The sequence below is a fragment of the Rhipicephalus microplus genome, unplaced genomic scaffold (genome assembly GCF_043290135.1).
Source record: "Rhipicephalus microplus isolate Deutch F79 unplaced genomic scaffold, USDA_Rmic scaffold_12, whole genome shotgun sequence".
NCBI classification, from domain to species: Eukaryota; Metazoa; Arthropoda; class Arachnida; order Ixodida; family Ixodidae; genus Rhipicephalus; species Rhipicephalus microplus.
Window position 1 is genome coordinate 34,228,404 of NW_027464585.1, and position 13,921 is coordinate 34,242,324.

Sequence of the window (13,921 nt, forward strand, 5' to 3'; positions counted from 1 at the left end):
AACTGGCCGCGAGCGCACCTTGAGCAAGCATGCACGCCGTACTGAACAGGGCAGGCAGCTCATATTTTCTCATATTACCACCCGCCGTTTTTGTTCGTCATACAGACGCGTCAAGTATTACAACATTTTTTCCATATCAAACAAGAGAACTGGCCGCGAGCGCACCTTGAGCAAGCATGCACGCCGTACTGAACAGGGCAGGCAGCTCATATTTTCTCATATTACCACCCGCCGTTTTTGTTCGTCATACAGACGCGTCAAGTATTAAAACATTTTTTCCATATCAAACAAGAGAACTGGCCGCGAGCGCACCTTGAGCAAGCATGCACGCCGTACTGAACAGGGCAGGCAGCTCATATTTTCTCATATTACCACCCGCCGTTTTTGTTCGTCATACAGACGCGTCAAGTATTAAAACATTTTTTCCATATCAAACAAGAGAACTGGCCGCGAGCGCACCTTGAGCAAGCATGCACGCCGTACTGAACAGGGCAGGCAGCTCATATTTTCTCATATTACCACCCGCCGTTTTTGTTCGTCATACAGACGCGTCAAGTATTACAACATTTTTTCCATATAAACAAGAGAACTGGCCGCGAGCGCACCTTGAGCAAGCATGCATGTCTTAATGAACAGGGAAGGAAGCTTATATTTTCTCATATTACCACCCGTCGTTTTTGTTCGTCATACAGACGCGTCAAGTATTACAACATTTTTTCAATATCAAACAAGAGAACTGGCCGCGAGCGCACCTTGAGCAAGCATGCACGCCGTACTGAACAGGGCAGGCAGCTCCTATTTTCTCATATTACCACCCGTCGTTTTTGTTCGTCATACAGACGCGTCAAGTATTACAACATTTTTTCAATATCAAACAAGAGAACTGGCCGCGAGCGCACCTTGAGCAAGCATGCACGCCGTACTGAACAGGGCAGGCAGCTCATATTTTCTCATATTACCACCCGCCGTTTTTGTTCGTCATACAGACGCGTCAAGTATTAAAACATTTTTTCCATATCAAACAAGAGAACTGGCCGCGAGCGCACCTTGAGCAAGCATGCACGCCGTACTGAACAGGGCAGGCAGCTCATATTTTCTCATATTGCCACCCGCCGTTTTTGTTCGTCATACAGACGCGTCAGTATTACAACATTTTTTCCATATAAACAAGAGAACTGGCCGCGAGCGCACCTTGAGCAAGCATGCATGTCTTAATGAACAGGGAAGGAAGCTTATATTTTCTCATATTACCACCCGTCGTTTTTGTTCGTCATACAGACGCGTCAAGTATTACAACATTTTTTCAATATCAAACAAGAGAACTGGCCGCGAGCGCACCTTGAGCAAGCATGCACGCCGGACTGAACAGGGCAGGCAGCTCATATTTTCTCATATTACCACCCGCCATTTTTGTTCGTCATACAGATGCGTCAAGTATTACAACATTTTTTCCATATAAACAAGAGAACTGACCGCGAGCGCACCTTGAGCAAGCATGCATGCCGTACTGAACAGGGCAGGCAGCTCATATTTTCTCATATTACCACCCGCCGTTTTTGTTCGTCATACAGACGCGTCAAGTATTAAAACATTTTTTCCATATCAAACAAGAGAACTGGCCGCGAGCGCACCTTGAGCAAGCATGCACGCCGTACTGAACAGGGCAGGCAGCTCATATTTTCTCATATTACCACCCGCCGTTTTTGTTCGTCATACAGACGCGTCAAGTATTAAAACATTTTTTCCATATCAAACAAGAGAACTGGCCGCGAGCGCACCTTGAGCAAGCATGCACGCCGTACTGAACAGGGCAGGCAGCTCATATTTTCTCATATTACCACCCGCCGTTTTTGTTCGTCATACAGACGCGTCAAGTATTACAACATTTTTTCCATATAAACAAGAGAACTGGCCGCGAGCGCACCTTGAGCAAGCATGCATGTCTTAATGAACAGGGAAGGAAGCTTATATTTTCTCATATTACCACCCGTCGTTTTTGTTCGTCATACAGACGCGTCAAGTATTACAACATTTTTTCAATATCAAACAAGAGAACTGGCCGCGAGCGCACCTTGAGCAAGCATGCACGCCGTACTGAACAGGGCAGGCAGCTCCTATTTTCTCATATTACCACCCGTCGTTTTTGTTCGTCATACAGACGCGTCAAGTATTACAACATTTTTTCAATATCAAACAAGAGAACTGGCCGCGAGCGCACCTTGAGCAAGCATGCACGCCGTACTGAACAGGGGAGGCAGCTCATATTTTCTCATTACACCACCCGCCGTTTTTGTTCGTCATACCGACGCATCAAGTATTACAACATTTTTTCCATATCAAACAAGAGAACTGGCCGCGAGCGCTGCTTGAGCAAGCATGCATGCCGTACTGAACAAGGGAGGCAGCTCATATTTGCTCATATCACCACCCGCCGTTTTTGCTCGTCATACAGATGCGTCAAGTATTACAACATTTTTTCCATATCAAACAAGAGAACTGGCCGCGACCGCACCTTGAGCAAGAATGCACGCCGTACTGAACAGGGGAGGCAGCTCATATTTTCTCATATTACCACCCGCCGTTTTTGTTCGTCATACAGACACGTCAAGTATTACGTTTTTCCATATCAAACAAGGGAACTGGCCGCGAGCGCACCTTGAGCAAGCATGCATGCCGTACTGAACAGGGGAGGCAGCTCATATTTTCTCATATTACCACCTGCCGTTTTTGTTTGTCATACACACGCGTCAAGTATTACAACATTTTTTCAATATCAAACAAGAGAACTGGCCGCGACCGCACCTTGAGTAAGCATGCACGTCGTACTGAACAGGGCAGGCAGCTCATATTTCTCATATTGCCACCCGCCGTTTTTGTTCGTCATACAGACGCGTCAAATATTACAACATTTTTCTATATCAAACAAGAGAACTGGCCGAGAGCGCACCTTGAGCAAGCATGCATGCCTTACTGAACAGGGCAGGCAGCTCATATTTTCTCATATTACCACCCGCCGTTTTTGTTCGTCATACAGACGCGTCAAGTATTACAACATTTTTTAAATATCAAACAAGAGAACTGGCCGCGAGCGCAGCTTGAGCAAGCATTCACGCCGTACTGAACAGGGCAGGCAGCTCATATTTTCTCATATTACCACCCGCCGTTTTTGTTCGTCATACAGACGCGTCAAGTATTACAACAGTTTTTCCATATCAAACAAGAGAACTGGCCGCGAGCGCACCTTGAGCATGCATGCATGCCGTACTGAACAGGGCAGGCAGCTCATATTTTCTCATATTATCACCCGCCGTTTTTGTTCGTCATACAGACGCGTCAAGTATTACAACATTTTTTCAATATCAAACAAGAGAACTGGCTGCGAGCGCACCTTGAGCAAGCATGCACGCCGTACTGAACAGGGGAGGCAGCTCATATTTTCTCATTACACCACCCGCCGTTTTTGTTCGTCATACAGACGCATCAAGTATTACAACATTTTTTCCATATCAAACAAGAGAACTGGCCGTGAGCGCTGCTTGAGCAAGCATGCATGCCGTACTGAAAAGGGCAGGCAGCTCATATTTTCTCATATTACCACCCGCCGTTTTTGTTCGTCATACAGACGCGTCAAGTAATACAACTATTTTTCCATATCAAACAAGAGAACTGGCCGCAAGCGCACCTTGAAGCAGGCATGCACGCCGTACTCAACAGGGCAGGTAGCTCATATTTTCTCAAATTACCACCCGCCGTTTTTGTTCGTCATACAGACGCGTCAAGTAATACAACTATTTTTCCTTATCAAACGAGAGAACTGGCCCCGAGCGCACCTTGAGCCAGGCATGCATGCCGTACTGAACAGGGCAGGCAGCTCATATTTTCTCATATTACCACCCGCCGTTTTTGTTCGTCATACAGACGCGTCAAGTATTACAACATTTTTCTATATCAAACAAGAGAACTGGCCGAGAGCGCACCTTGAGCAAGCATGCATGCCTTACTGAACAGGGCAGGCAGCTCATATTTTCTCATATTACCACCCGCCGTTTTTGTTCGTCATACAGACGCGTCAAGTATTACAACATTTTTTAAATATCAAACAAGAGAACTGGCCGCGAGCGCAGCTTGAGCAAGCATTCACGCCGTACTGAACAGGGCAGGCAGCTCATATTTTCTCATATTACCACCCGCCGTTTTTGTTCGTCATACAGACGCGTCAAGTATTACAACAGTTTTTCCATATCAAACAAGAGAACTGGCCGCGAGCGCACCTTGAGCAAGCATGCACGCCGTACTGAACAGGGGAGGCAGCTCATATTTTCTCATTACACCACCCGCCGTTTTTGTTCGTCATACAGACGTGTCAAGTATTACAACAATTTTTCCATATCAAAGAAGAGAACTGGCCGCGAGCGCACCTTGAGCATGCATGCATGCCGTACTGAACAGGGCAGGCAGCTCATATTTTCTCATATTATCACCCGCCGTTTTTGTTCGTCATACAGACGCGTCAAGTATTACAACATTTTTTCAATATCAAACAAGAGAACTGGCTGCGAGCGCACCTTGAGCAAGCATGCACGCCGTACTGAACAGGGGAGGCAGCTCATATTTTCTCATTACACCACCCGCCGTTTTTGTTCGTCATACAGACGCATCAAGTATTACAACATTTTTTCCATATCAAACAAGAGAACTGGCCGTGAGCGCTGCTTGAGCAAGCATGCATGCCGTACTGAAAAGGGCAGGCAGCTCATATTTTCTCATATTACCACCCGCCGTTTTTGTTCGTCATACAGACGCATCAAGTATTACAACATTTTTTCCATATCAAACAAGAGAACTGGCCGCAAGCGCACCTTGAAGCAGGCATGCACGCCGTACTCAACAGGGCAGGTAGCTCATATTTTCTCAAATTACCACCCGCCGTTTTTGTTCGTCATACAGACGCGTCAAGTAATACAACTATTTTTCCTTATCAAACGAGAGAACTGGCCCCGAGCGCACCTTGAGCCAGGCATGCATGCCGTACTGAACAGGGCAGGCAGCTCATATTTTCTCATATTACCACCCGCCATTTTTGTTCGTCATACAGACGCGTCAAGTATTACAACATTTTTTCCATATCAAACGAGAGAACTGGCCGCGAGCGCACCTTGAGCCAGGCATGCACGCCGTACTGAACAGGGCAGGCAGCTCATATTTTCTCATATTACCACCCGCCGTTTTTGTTCGTCATACAGACGCGTCAAGTATTACAACATTTTTTCCATATCAAACGAGAGAACTGGCCGCGAGCGCACCTTGAGCCAGGCATGCACGCCGTACTGAACAGGGCAGGCAGCTCATATTTTCTCATATTACCACCCGCCGTTTTTGTTCGTCATACAGACGCGTCAAGTAATACAACCATTTTTCCTTATCAAACGAGAGAACTGGCCCCGAGCGCACCTTGAGCCAGGCATGCATGCCGTACTGAACAGGGCAGGCAGCTCATATTTTCTCAAATTACCACCCGCCGTTTTTGTTCGTCATACAGACGCGTCAAGTAATACAACTATTTTTCCTTATCAAACGAGAGAACTGGCCCCGAGCGCACCTTTAGCCAGGCATGCATGCCGTACTGAACAGGGCAGGCAGCTCATATTTTCTCATATTACCACCCGCCGTTTTTGTTCGTCATACAGACGCGTCAAGTATTACAACATTTTTTCCATATCAAACGAGAGAACTGGCCGCGAGCGCACCTTGAGCCAGGCATGCACGCCGTACTGAACAGGGCAGGTAGCTCATATTTTCTCAAATTACCACCCGCCGTTTTTGTTCGTCATACAGACGCGTCAAGTAATACAACTATTTTTCCTTATCAAACGAGAGAACTGGCCCCGAGCGCACCTTGAGCCATGCATGCATGCCGTACTGAACAGGGCAGGCAGCTCATATTTTCTCAAATTACCACCCGCCGTTTTTGTTCGTCATACAGACGCGTCAAGTAATACAACTATTTTTCCTTATCAAACGAGAGAACTGGCCCCGAGCGCACCTTGAGCCAGGCATGCATGCCGTACTGAACAGGGCAGGCAGCTCATATTTTCTCATATTACCACCCGCCGTTTTTGTTCGTCATACAGACGCGTCAAGTATTACAACATTTTTTCCATATCAAACGAGAGAACTGGCCGCGAGCGCACCTTGAGCCAGGCATGCACGCCGTACTGAACAGGGCAGGCAGCTCATATTTTCTCATATTACCACCCGCCGTTTTTGTTCGTCATACAGACGCGTCAAGTAATACAACTATTTTTCCTTATCAAACGAGAGAACTGGCCCCGAGCGCACCTTGAGCCAGGCATGCATGCCGTACTGAACAGGGCAGGCAGCTCATATTTTCTCATATTACCACCCGCCGTTTTTGTTCGTCATACAGACGCGTCAAGTATTACAACATTTTTTCCATATCAAACAAGAGAACAGGCCGCAAGCGCACATTGAGGCAGGCATGCACGCCGTACTCAACAGGGCAGGTAGCTCATATTTTCTCAAATTACCACCCGCCATTTTCGTTCGTCATACAGACGCGTCAAGTATTACATTTTTTCCATATCAAACGAGAGAACTGGCTGCGAGCGCACCTTGAGCCAGGCATGCATGCCGTATTGAACAGGGCAGGCAGCTCATATTTTCTCATATTACCACCCGCTGTTTTTGTTCGTCATACAGACGCGTCAAGTATTACAACATTTTTTTCATATCAAACAAGAGAACTGGCCACGAGCGCACCTTGAGCCAGGCAATCACGCCGTACTGAACAGGGCAGGCAGCTCATATTTTCTCACATTACCACCCGCCGTTTTTGTTCGTCATACAGACGCGTCAAGTAATACAACATTTTTTCCATATCAAACAAGAGAACTGGCCATGAGCGCACCTTGAGCCAGGCAATCGCGCCGTACTGAACAGGGCAGGCAGCTCATATTTTCTCACATTACCACCCGCCGTTTTTGTTCGTCATACAGACGCGTCAAGTATTACAACATTTTTTCCATATCAAACGAGAGAACTGGCCATGAACGCACCTTGAGCCAGGCATTCACGCCGTACTGAACAGGGCAGGCAGCTCATATTTTCTCATATTACCACCCGCCGTTTTTGTTTGTCATACAGACGCGTCAAGTATTACAACATTTTTTCCATATCAAACAAGAGAACTGGCCATGAGCGCACCTTGAGGCAGGCATGCACGCCGTACTGAACAGGGCAGGCAGCTCATAATTTCTCATATTACCACCCGCCGTTTTTGTTCGTCATACAGACGCGTCAAGTATTACAACATTTTTTCCATATCAAACGAGAGAACTGGCCATGAACGCACCTTGAGCCAGGCAATCGCGCCGTACTGAACAGGGCAGGCAGCTCATATTTTCTCACATTACCACCCGCCGTTTTTGTTCGTCATACAGACGCGTCAAGTATTACAACATTTTTTCCATATCAAACAAGAGAACTGGCCATGAACGCACCTTGAGCCAGGCATTCACGCCGTACTGAACAGGGCAGGCAGCTCATATTTTCTCATATTACCACCCGCCGTTTTTGTTTGTCATACAGACGCGTCAAGTATTACAACATTTTTTCCATATCAAACAAGAGAACTGGCCATGAGCGCACCTTGAGGCAGGCATGCACGCCGTACTGAACAGGGCAGGCAGCTCATATTTTCTCATATTACCACCCGCCGTTTTTGTTCGTCATACAGACGCGTCAAGTAATACAACATTTTTTCCATATCAAACAAGAGAACTGGCCATGAACGCACCTTGAGCCAGGCAATCGCGCCGTACTGAACAGGGCAGGCAGCTCATATTTTCTCACATTACCACCCGCTGTTTTTGTTCGTCATACAGACGCGTCAAGTATTACAACATTTTTTCCATATCAAACAAGAGAACTGGCCATGAACGCACCTTGAGCCAGGCAATCGCGCCGTACTGAACAGGGCAGGCAGCTCATATTTTCTCACATTACCACCCGCTGTTTTTGTTCGTCATACAGACGCGTCAAGTATTACAACATTTTTTCCATATCAAACAAGAGAACTGGCCATGAACGCACCTTGAGCCAGGCATTCACGCCGTACTGAACAGGGCAGGCAGCTCATATTTTCTCATATTACCACCCGCCGTTTTTGTTTGTCATACAGACGCGTCAAGTATTACAACATTTTTTCCATATCAAACAAGAGAACTGGCCATGAGCGCACCTTGAGGCAGGCATGCACGCCGTACTGAACAGGGCAGGCAGCTCATATTTTCTCATATTACCACCCGCCGTTTTTGTTCGTCATACAGACGCGTCAAGTAATACAACATTTTTTCCATATCAAACAAGAGAACTGGCCATGAACGCACCTTGAGCCAGGCAATCGCGCCGTACTGAACAGGGCAGGCAGCTCATATTTTCTCACATTACCACCCGCCGTTTTTGTTCGTCATACAGACGCGTCAAGTATTACAACATTTTTTCCATATCAAACGAGAGAACTGGCCATGAACGCACCTTGAGCCAGGCAATCGCGCCGTACTGAACAGGGCAGGCAGCTCATATTTTCTCACATTACCACCCGCCGTTTTTGTTCGTCATACAGACGCGTCAAGTATTACAACATTTTTTCCATATCAAACAAGAGAACTGGCCATGAGCGCACCTTGAGGCAGGCATGCACGCCGTACTGAACAGGGCAGGCAGCTCATAATTTCTCATATTACCACCCGCCGTTTTTGTTTGTCATACAGACGCGTCAAGTATTACAACATTTTTTCCATATCCAACAAGAGAACTGGCCATGAACGCACCTTGAGCCAGGCATTCACGCCGTACTGAACAGGGCAGGCAGCTCATATTTTCTCATATTACCACCCGCCGTTTTTGTTCGTCATACAAACGCGTCAAGTATTACAACAATTTTTCCATATCAAATAAGAGAACTGGCCGCGAGCGCACCTTGAGCCAGGCATTCACGCCGTACAGAACAGGGCAGGCAGCTCATATTTTCTCATATTACCACCCGCCGTTTTTGTTTGTCATACAAACGCGTCAAGTATTACAACTATTTTTCCATATCAAACGAGAGAACTGGCCGCGAGCGCACCTTGAGTCAGGCATTCACGCCGTACTGAACAGGGCAGGCAGCTCATATTTTCTCATATTACCACCCGCCGTTTTTGTTCATCATACAGACGCGTCAAGTATTACAACATTTTTTCCATATCAAACAAGAGAACTGGCCGCGAGCGCACCTTGAGCCAGGCATGCACGCCGCACTCAACAGGGCAGGCAGCTCATAGATCCTCATAATACCACCCGCCGTTTTTGTTCGTCATACAGACGCGTCAAATATTACAACATTTCTTCCATATCAAACGAGAGAACTTGCCGCAAGCGCACCTTGAGGCAAGCATGCACGCCGTACTGAACAGGGCAGTCAGCTCATATTTTCTCATATTACCACCCGCCGTTTTTGTTTGTCATACAGACGCGTCAAGTATTACAACTCTTTTTCCATATCAAACAAAAGAACTGGCCGCGAGCACACCTTGAGCCAGGCATTCACGCCGTACTGAACAGGGCAGGCAGCTCATATTTTCTCATATTACCACCCGCCGTTTTTGTTGGTCATACAGGCGCGTCAAGTATTACAACTATTTTTTTATATCAAACGAGAGAACTGGCCGCGAGCGCACCTTGAGTCAGGTATTCACGCCGTACTGAACAGGGCAGGTAGCTCATATTTTCTCTTATTACCACCCAACGTTTTTGTTCGTCATACAGACGCGTCAAGTATTACAACATTTTTTCCATGTCAAACAAGAGAACTGGCCGCGAGCGCACCTTGAGCCAGGCATTCACGCCGTACCGAACAGGGCAGGTAGCTCATATTTTCTCATATTACCACCCGCCGTTTTTGTTCTTCATACAGACGCGTCAAGTATTACAACATTTTTTCCATATCAAACAATAGAACTGGCCGCAAGCGCACCTTGAGGCAGGCATGCACGCCGTACACAACAAGGCAGGTAGCTCACATTTTCTCAAATTACCACCCGCCGTTTTTGTTCGTCATTTAGACGCGTCAAGTATTACAACATTTTTTCCATATCAAACAAGAGAACTGGCCGCGAGCGCACCTTGAGCCAGGCATTCACGCCGTACTGAACAGGGCAGGCAGCTCATATTTTCTCATATTACCACCCGCCGTTTTTGTTCGTCATACAGACGCGTCAAGTATTACAACATTTTTTCCATATCAAACAAGAGAACTGGCCGCGAGCGCACCTTGAGCCAGGTATTCACGCCGTACTGAACAGGGCAGGCAGCTCATATTTTCTCATATTACCACCCGCCGTTTTTGTTTGTCATACAGACGCGTCAAGTATTACAACTATTTTTCCATATCAAACGAGAGAACTGGCCGCGAGCGCACCTTGAGTCAGGAATTCACGCCGTACTGAACAGGGCAGGCAGCTCATATTTTCTCATATTACCACCCGCCGTTTTTGTTCATCATACAGACGCGTCAAGTATTACAACATTTTTTCCATATCAAACAAGAGAACTGGCCGCGAGCGCACCTTGAGCCAGGCATGCACGCCGCACTCAACAGGGCAGGCAGCACATAGTTTCTCATAATACCACCCGCCGTTTTTGTTCGTCATACAGACGCGTCAAGTATTACAACATTTTTTCCATATCAAACAAGAGAACTGGCCGCGAGCGCACCTTGAGCCAGGTATTCACGCCGTACTGAACAGGGCAGGCAGCTCATATTTTCTCATATTACCACCCGCCGTTTTTGTTTGTCATACAGACGCGTCAAGTATTACAACTATTTTTCCATATCAAACGAGAGAACTGGCCGCGAGCGCACCTTGAGTCGGGCATTCACGCCGTACTGAACAGAGCAGGCAGCTCATATTTTCTCATATTACCACCCACCGTTTTTGTTCATCATACAGACGCGTCAAGTATTACAACATTTTTTCCATATCAAACAAGAGAACTGGCCGCGAGCGCACCTTGAGCCAGGCATGCACGCCGCACTCAACAGGGCAGGCAGCACATAGTTTCTCATAATACCACCCGCCGTTTTTGTTCGTCATACAGACGCGTCAAGTATTACAACATTTTTTCCATATCAAACAAAAGAACTGGCCGCGAGCGCACCTTGAGCCAGGCATTCACGCCGTACTGAACAGGGCAGGCACCTCATATTTTCTCATATTACCACCCGCCGTTTTTGTTGGTCATACAGACGCGTCAAGTATTACAACTATTTTTCCATATCAAACGAGACAACTGGCCGCGAGCGCACTTTGAGGCAGGCATGCACGCCGTACTGAACAGGTCAGGCAGCTCATATTTGCTCATATTACCACCCGCCGTTTTTGTTTGTCATACAGACGCGTCAAGTATTACAACATTTTTTCCATATCAAACAAGAGAACTGGCCGCGAGCGCACCTTGAGCCAGGCATGCACGCCGCACTCAACAGGGCAGGCAGCACATAGTTTCTCATAATACCACCCGCCGTTTTTGTTTGTCATACAGACGCGTCAAGTATTACAACATTTTTTCCATATCAAACAAGAGAACTGGCCGCGAGCGCACCTTGATTCAGGCATTCACGCCGTACTGAACAGGGCAGGCAGCTCATATTTTCTCATATTACCACCCGCCGTTTTCGTTCATCATACAGACGCGTCAAGTATTACAACATTTTTTCCATGTCAAACAAGAGAACTGGCCGCGAGCGCACCTTGAGCCAGGCATTCACGCCGTACCGAACAGGGCAGGCAGCTCATATTTTCTCATATTACCACCCGCCGTTTTTGTTGGTCATACAGACGCGTCAAGTATTACAACTATTTTTCCATATCAAACGAGAGAACTGGCCGCGAGCGCACCTTGAGTCAGGTATTCATGCCGTACTGAACTAGGCAGGCAGCTCATATTTTCTCATATTACCACCCGCCGTTTTTGTTCGTCATACAGACGCGTCAAGTATTACAACATTTTTTCCATGTCAAACAAGAGAACTGGCCGCGAGCGCACCTTCAGCCAGGCATTCACGCCGTACCGAACAGGGCAGGCAGCTCATATTTTCTCATATTACCACCCGCCGTTTTCGTTCATCATACAGACGCGTCAAGTATTACAACATTTTTTCCATGTCAAACAAGAGAACTGGCCGCGAGCGCACCTTGAGCCAGGCATTCACGCCGTACCGAACAGGGCAGGCAGCTCATATTTTCTCATATTACCACCCGCCGTTATTGTTGGTCATACAGACGCGTCAAGTATTACAACTATTTTTCCATATCAAACGAGAGAACTGGCCGCGAGCGCACCTTGAGTCAGGTATTCATGCCGTACTGAACAGGGCAGGCAGCTCATATTTTCTCATATTACCACCCGCCGTTTTTGTTCGTCATACAGACGCGTCAAGTATTACAACATTTTTTCCATGTCAAACAAGAGAACTGGCCGCGAGCGCACCTTGAGCCAGGCATTCACGCCGTACCGAACAGGGCAGGCAGCTCATATTTTCTCATATTACCACCCGCCGTTTTCGTTCATCATACAGACGCGTCAAGTATTACAACATTTTTTCCATGTCAAACAAGAGAACTGGCCGCGAGCGCACCTTGAGCCAGGCATTCACGCCGTACCGAACAGGGCAGGCAGCTCATATTTTCTCATATTACCACCCGCCGTTTTTGTTGGTCATACAGACGCGTCAAGTATTACAACTATTTTTCCATATAAAACGAGACAACTGGCCGCGAGCGCACCTTGAGTCAGGTATTCATGCCGTACTGAACAGGGCAGGCAGCTCATATTTTCTCATATTACCACCCACCGTTTTTGTTCGTCATACAGACGCGTCAAGTATTACAACATTTTTTCCATGTCAAACAAGAGAACTGGCCGCGAGCGCACCTTGAGCCAGGCATTCACGCCGTACCGAACAGGGCAGGCAGCTCATATTTTCTCATATTACCACCCGCCGTTTTTGTTCTTCATACAGACGCGTCAAGTATTACAACATTTTTTCCATATCAAACAATAGAACTGGCCGCAAGCGCACCTTGAGGCAGGCATGCACGCCGTACACAACAAGGCAGGTAGCTCATATTTTCTCAAATTACCACCCGCCGTTTTTGTTCGTCATTTAGACGCCTCAATTATTACAACATTTTTTTCATATCAAACAAGAGAACTGGCCGCGAGCGCACCTTGAGCCAGGCATTCACGCCATACTGAACAGGGCAGGCAGCTCATATTTTCTCATATTACCACCCGCCGTTTTTGTTCGTCATACAAACGCGTCAAGTATTACAACAATTTTTCCATATCAAATAAGAGAACTGGCCGCGAGCGCACCTTGAGCCAGGCATTCACGCCGTACAGAACAGGGCAGGCAGCTCATATTTTCTCATATTACCACCCGCCGTTTTTGTTTGTCATACAAACGCGTCAAGTATTACAACTATTTTTCCATATCAAACGAGAGAACTGGCCGCGAGCGCACCTTGATTCAGGCATTCACGCCGTACTGAACAGGGCAGGCAGCTCATATTTTCTCATATTACCACCCGCCGTTTTCGTTCATCATACAGACGCGTCAAGTATTACAACATTTTTTCCATATCAAACAAGAGAACTGGCCGCGAGCGCACCTTGAGCCAGGCATGCATGCCTCACTCAACAGGGCAGGCAGCTCATAGTTTCTCATAATAACACCCGCCGTTTTTGTTCGTCATACAGACGCGTCAAATATTACAACATTTCTTCCATATCAAACGAGAGAACTTGCCGCGAGCGCACCTTGAGGCAAGCATGCACGCCGTACTGAACAGGGCTA